This window comes from Lagopus muta, chromosome 6 (genome assembly GCF_023343835.1).
Source record: "Lagopus muta isolate bLagMut1 chromosome 6, bLagMut1 primary, whole genome shotgun sequence".
Lineage (NCBI taxonomy): Eukaryota > Metazoa > Chordata > Aves > Galliformes > Phasianidae > Lagopus > Lagopus muta.
In genome coordinates, this window is record NC_064438.1 from 49,867,407 (window position 1) to 49,873,648 (window position 6,242).

Sequence of the window (6,242 nt, forward strand, 5' to 3'; positions counted from 1 at the left end):
CATTTTTACGCAGTTGGCTCAGGTTAAGCCCAGATGTCTTTCAAGTTAACACCTTTTCCTGTTCTGTCTGCATCTCCTCCTGCCTGCTAGATTTCCCCTTGAGAATAACTCCTTAGGCTTCAGTGAGTGCTTACTTCATTTTCACTACCTTGAAGCAGGGCTGTGGGCTTCAGTCATCACAAAGTATGAGCTGTAATTGTGTTTTAATGACCCTTTATGGTTTTGTCCATGCAGAAAGGCTTTTGTGTTCTCACGGGAATGCAGCCAAACCTCCAGAAGTTTTGCTGGCAGTCTTTTTCCTCTGTCACACCGAAGGACAGTGGCCAAATTAAGGAGCAGTCCTGTTGTCCTTTAGGCTATGGGCTTGGGGCATATGCTTAATGTCTCTGATTTGTACTCAAACACACCTTGGGAAAGTACCAACTACTATGTGTGTGAGTGGCTTATGATGGAAAAAATGACTAAAAACCGGGAACGTAGAATGTTTTGATTTTATGCAGGTCATGTTGCACCCAGAATGGGTTGTCACAGCCAGAGGACTATCACAGCCACATAAAAGTTAAGAGTGCTGAAAGTTTATCTTTTGAATCTGAGCAAACCCGTTGTCTTACAGCAGAAAAAAGCCAGCTAGATTATACAGTTTGAGCATGTGTCATGGTGAGCCTGGGTTATTAGCATCACTTGGTTTGGAAGATCTCAGTGAATAAATTTGCTGTTTTGGGATACAGAGTGCATGGCATCTGCATTGTCAGTAGTTGCTGCAGAAGGGAATGATAAAATAGCAGCCTATGAAGAACTGTACTGTACTGATGTATTACAGCTTTCTCAAGGTTGTTGAAAGAAATGGACAAGGGAACTGCAGTGCTCAAATAGTGGAAGAAACCCAACAGATGGTTGGTGTGCTATGAATATTTACAAGGGAATGAGACCAGCTAGCTATGCTACACTTAAAGTTCTGGCTATACAGAACAAGTGACACTAAATCACTTCCACCAGTTAGTCAGTACTGATCCAAGATAGAAAAGATTCAGGAGCAGCAGAATGAAGGGACAATTTTCCGGAGGATCTGTGCCCTGGGTGCTGCTCACACACTGATGTTTGTTCCTCTCCTTGTCCTTACAGCACTTCTGCAGCTGCACACTCAGCTCTGCCCCACATCCAGCACTCCAGCAGTGCCCATCCTTCCTGTACCTTTGTCCTCCAGCCTTGCAGTGAGCCAAAGCATTTAGTGCTTCCTCCTAGCTGCTCACAATGCTCCTGATTCCCCTCCTGTCTCCCACTTACCTGTTTTGGGCTCCTAATGAGCGCTGAAGCATCCTGGCAAGCTGTGCTGCTTACACACAAGGGAGGGCTGGAGCCTGACTTGATCCTCTCTGTGAGGGTAAAAAAGCAGTAACTCTCTTCTTTAGTAAAACATCAATTTTCACAGAACTTACAGGAAAGTGCTTTGCTATTTCTGTGCTTTGGCCAAATTTGGTAGAAGTTCAGTAGTTGCTGGCGCAGGGAAACAGCTGACACATAACCAGAAGACAGGTTGCTAAGGAACTCGGGCTGACAAAAGAAACAACCAGAACAGCAGGCATCTGAGAGCTCAGTCTGTGGCTTGTAGGAATGTTGATAACAGAAATGCCTACATGATGAAGAACCAGATGAAGGCCAGCCAGAGAAATACCACAAAGGTTTTGAAGAGCTCAAATCCAGATAGAGGCATCACAGAAATGCTAGGGAGAGCTTGAGGTTTTGACTGAGTGTTGAATGAGAGTTATGAAGGATGTTGGTATCTCTGAGACAAAAACAAGATGGAAAATTTGATGTATTTGACACAAAAGTAACTGAGGATCAACCCAGTTTCTGGCAGAGGAGTATGATACAGCCAAAAGTGAGTGCAAAAAGCTGAGAGAACAAAGCAAAAGAGACTTCTTTTGTGATTTGCTGGGGATGACAGGGCAGAGTAGAAACCCTAACAGTATGTGAGCATTTTCATAAGTGGTTGTGAAGGAAAGATAGCAAGTTTCCAGGAAGGAACAAAATAGGAACTTTCAGTTACACAGGATTCAATTGCAGAAAGACAGAAGAGAGAACACGTTAATGAGCTCCACAGCAGAGGTGGGCAAAGGTGAAGAGAGAGTGGCTGTTTTCCAGACAGCAGAAAAGTTTTGCTGAGAAATTACAAAAAAGTTGCAGGAGTCACTTGGGAAGCTCAGGAGCAGCAAGGCAGCAGGGCATGGACTGTTCCTGCTGAATCACTGAAAAATGGGTAATGGGGATGAAATGAAAACCTTTACAAGCTATTTTTATTGGCTTGGAGGCTTGAAACAAACATGGAAAGGTTGCCAGTGACCTAAATTGCATGCCCAGTTTGGTGAAAGAAGGAAAGTGAGAGTGTGAGAATAGCAAAACCTACTCTTCAAAGACTGAAATCTAACTGTGACACCTGTGAGAGGCAGAGCCCTGGTGCCAAGACTGCACTCAGCCAGTCCTGAGCACGGGACTCGAGACAGCCTGAGATGGCTTTGCTGCCTACAGCTATGAAGCGCTCCCTCCCTGTTCCCCAATCCAGCTCTCTTTGTCCAGGCTGGGTGCAGGCACACAAGTCCCACTCTCCTCCCCCACTATGGAAGCTGTATTTACGATATATATTCTTGTGCCTGTTTCTGCATGGCCTGTGAATTTCTGTCTCCTAAGCCATTGCTCAGCGTCAAACACACAAAGCCCCACCAGCCAGAACAGTCAAATTCCTGAGCAGCCTTCCCTATACGAAACATATGTTTTCTGTGTCTTAAAGATCCCTTAAATGGAAGAGCAGTGCGTAAGCCTACCATAGCTCATGAGATTTAGCCTAGTTCTAAAACAGTGTTTATGGAACTACTGCTTTTGTTTCATGTTGTAATCTGAGCAAAACACACTGAGCACTGACCATATGGTGTAGATTTTGCATTCAGTACCATCAGTGATGTCTTTATTTCTCCCGGGTTTACTGCAGCTACATACAATGCTGATGAGCTCAAAAGTTTTCTGAATAGGGCTCCCGAACACTTGGCAGTATAATGCATGACAGTGCTATTTGCAGCTTGGCATTTCTCCCTGATTTATTGTTTCACATTAGTCATCAACATTAAAGCACATCTCTCCTTTATTGGCTTGGGGTCAGGGACTGATGCCCTGTTTCACTTTGAGAAGCACCCAACTCTGCAAATATTCCCACTGACATTCACGGATCTCCAGTTCGGTTTGCAAAGCAGGTGCTTATGAAGTTGTCATTTGCTTGTGCATGGAAGAGAACCACGCAAAAAAAAAAAAAAAAGAAATGCAGTTTGTAATTTTCACAGTTGCCTTTCAGAACAGAGCTCCCTTCCTGCTTATTAAATCTCTGACTGTTGTCTTAACCTGCAAATTTTGGTAACTAATATTTCATATTCCAACCTAGTAATTTAAAAATACAAGACATTACAGATAATTAAAGTCGTAAAATCAAATGCTTGCTGGCTTGCTCATGTCCTAGCCTCCCCTCATAAGCTGTTCTAAGCCAGCTGTCTATCCAACTCGCTTCTTTACTCCGTTCTCATAACACCGCCGGTAGTTAATTAATCTTTAACTTTTCCCTTTATGAAGTGCTTTTTAAAAATCTTGGCACAAAATATCCACTCTATTTTCTCTTACTATCATCCCACTAACAGCTTTGAAGCATTGCAGTGAATTAGTTATGCAAGACTTCCCATCATTCCACTTTGTCTGCCTCATCATTGTAAATAAGGCACCAAAGTGCTGATTGATCAAGACCTGCCCCAGCCAGATTACTGCATCCTTCACAAATAACAGTATTTTCTTTCTGATAGATGTTTGTGTTTGTTTGTTTGTTTGTTTGTTTTAATGTATTTGGTTGCATTTTGCATTTGGTCTTTTGGGAATATCGTCTCATTCTGACAGGATGGTTCAAGTATTTTTGAACTCTGCACGGTGAACGTTGGCTTGCCTTTAATTGCCTGTGATGTCTCTCACCTTTTTACTGGGCTGGGTGACAAAGAAACCAGCTCTGCATTCCCAGGGTATAGAACACCAACAGATTTCCAGAGCTTCTATGGCTATTGCTCTTAGCAGAGCTGCTGAAAGGATGAGGAACAGCAGCCTTCATCCTGGCAGCGTGTCATTGCTTAGACACACTTTATAGGTACTTCAACTGCTAGGACATATGGTGCAAAATATGTGCAGGGAAATCATTTCCAACTGTCACGTTCTTCAAGGCCCCAAGAGACCTCGTTCTGTGGCCTTGGCTGTGATGAGCATATAGCTACGTTCCGTGGCATCCCTTTTCCAGTGACTTATACTGGCTTCAGCAGAAGGGAAAGAAGCAGCAGATTGACTGCCATATAGTTGCTAGGTTTCAACTTGGGAGGTTTCATTTTAAAATTACTCTTGTCCTTTATCCCATGTCTTGCTTGTACCTGTCATGTTGATATTTACTGGTTGGGAAAACAGAAGAAATACAACCCTGGAAACACAAGTGAGAAAGCAAACATGATGGAATAATTTGTGATGAAGTTATTCCACTTTGCAATGATTCAGCAGCAGCTACCATAAAATCTTTGAATGTTTGTATTATATTTTTTGTGACAGCAAAGTAAATGCAAAGCTATTAACACTCATTAACACCACAGATTTTGTTCAGCTTGCTAATAAACCTGGCATCTTACTGCTCTAACAAAAAGTACTAAACATAGGTTGCTCCGAAAGTAATGCCTCTTATTTATTTCCATGGAAGCTACAGCAGATAAAAAGAGCACAGTAACACTATTTTATAAAGCAAATTCTTGGCTACAGAGAACTGTTTTTCAGCTCAGTCACCACCTGTGTGTTCTCATATGTGATGAACAAGAGCCTGCATGCTGCGCTCATAAAAATCTGCACCGATGGAGGAGATGCTCTGCCCTTAGAAAGCTACCAACCAAACACCGTGCCCTGGTGGAAAGCCTAGATGCTGCCCAGGGCTGGTGCAGCCCTGGCTCCAGGCTGCCCAGGGTGCTCCAGGGTTCCTGCACCAGTGCACAGCTCTATAGGCTGTGGCCATGGTAATGTGTGTGATATGGAGGTGGAAAATGGGCTTTCTCTTCCTAAAGTGATGGAGCTCATTTCTTGATTAACTGAAAAAGTTCTTTCATAGGAATTGGAGTGACAATTACAGACAATAGCAGGCAGCTGCTGTACTGTGACCGCGGCTTATTAAGCTAATCATAATTGTCTCCCTGTTACCTCGTGCTCCTCCCTGTCTGTATGGGACACCCATCTGTTGTCTCTTGTTCGGTAATTAAGCCGGAAGTTCTTTAGGGCAGGGACTGTCTTTTCATTATATCTTGCACACAGGGGTCCCAATCAGAGCCTCTAGCTGCTACTCTAGTACAAATAAAGTGGCAATAAACAGGGGAAAATACACTACTTCTCTTTGATTTGAATACCAGTTACAACTTACAAAGCATTATAACTAATGAAACATCATTTGCTAGAGGGAAACGTGCATGGCATGTGCCTTGCTCCTATGGAGGCTGGAGGCTTGTGGTGACTGGGATTCAGCTTGTCATAGCTGAGGGGAATTTGTGACAACCCCAAGCATTCCTGCAGCCCCAGCACTAAGGACTGGAAGTACCTATTGTGTGAAGCCCTTTGAGGCTGGCAGGTTGCTGCACTTACTGAAAGCCCAGGGCTGGGGCTCCTCCTGGCCTCCACCAGGATGAAAGCTGTATGGCAGGAGCAGGGCTAGTGGCACATCATTGCATGCCACTTCCTGGGGCTGCTTTCAGTCTCCTGGAACCCCCTCTGCAAACAGGCACTACTGTCCTGCTCCAAGGAAACAGCCATCAGAATATCCTCCCATCCGTGTAGGAGAACACTGCCAACCCACTCCAGGAGCACAGTGCTTGTTATGAATATTAATACTGAAGACTTGCTGGAAAAAATAACCCGAGTGCCCTCTAGTGACTTGTACTCAGGGCTGTGCCTGAGCTCTGCGGGACTCAGGGCTGCGGGGTCTGGTTTAGGGTGATGAGGCTGGAGGAAGCATGAGTTGGGGTGAGCAGGCCTCTGCAAGGTGTGGGGTGGATAACAAGGGGCTGTCACCATCTGTGCGAGGCTGACGTGTGCAGGATAACTGCAGGGACAAACCCACCTCTGGTGACACACGTGCAGCTGCCTACAGACAGCCACCCATCTCCTTCTCCACTGCATCCCAGCATCCTGTTTCCGAGTCTTTG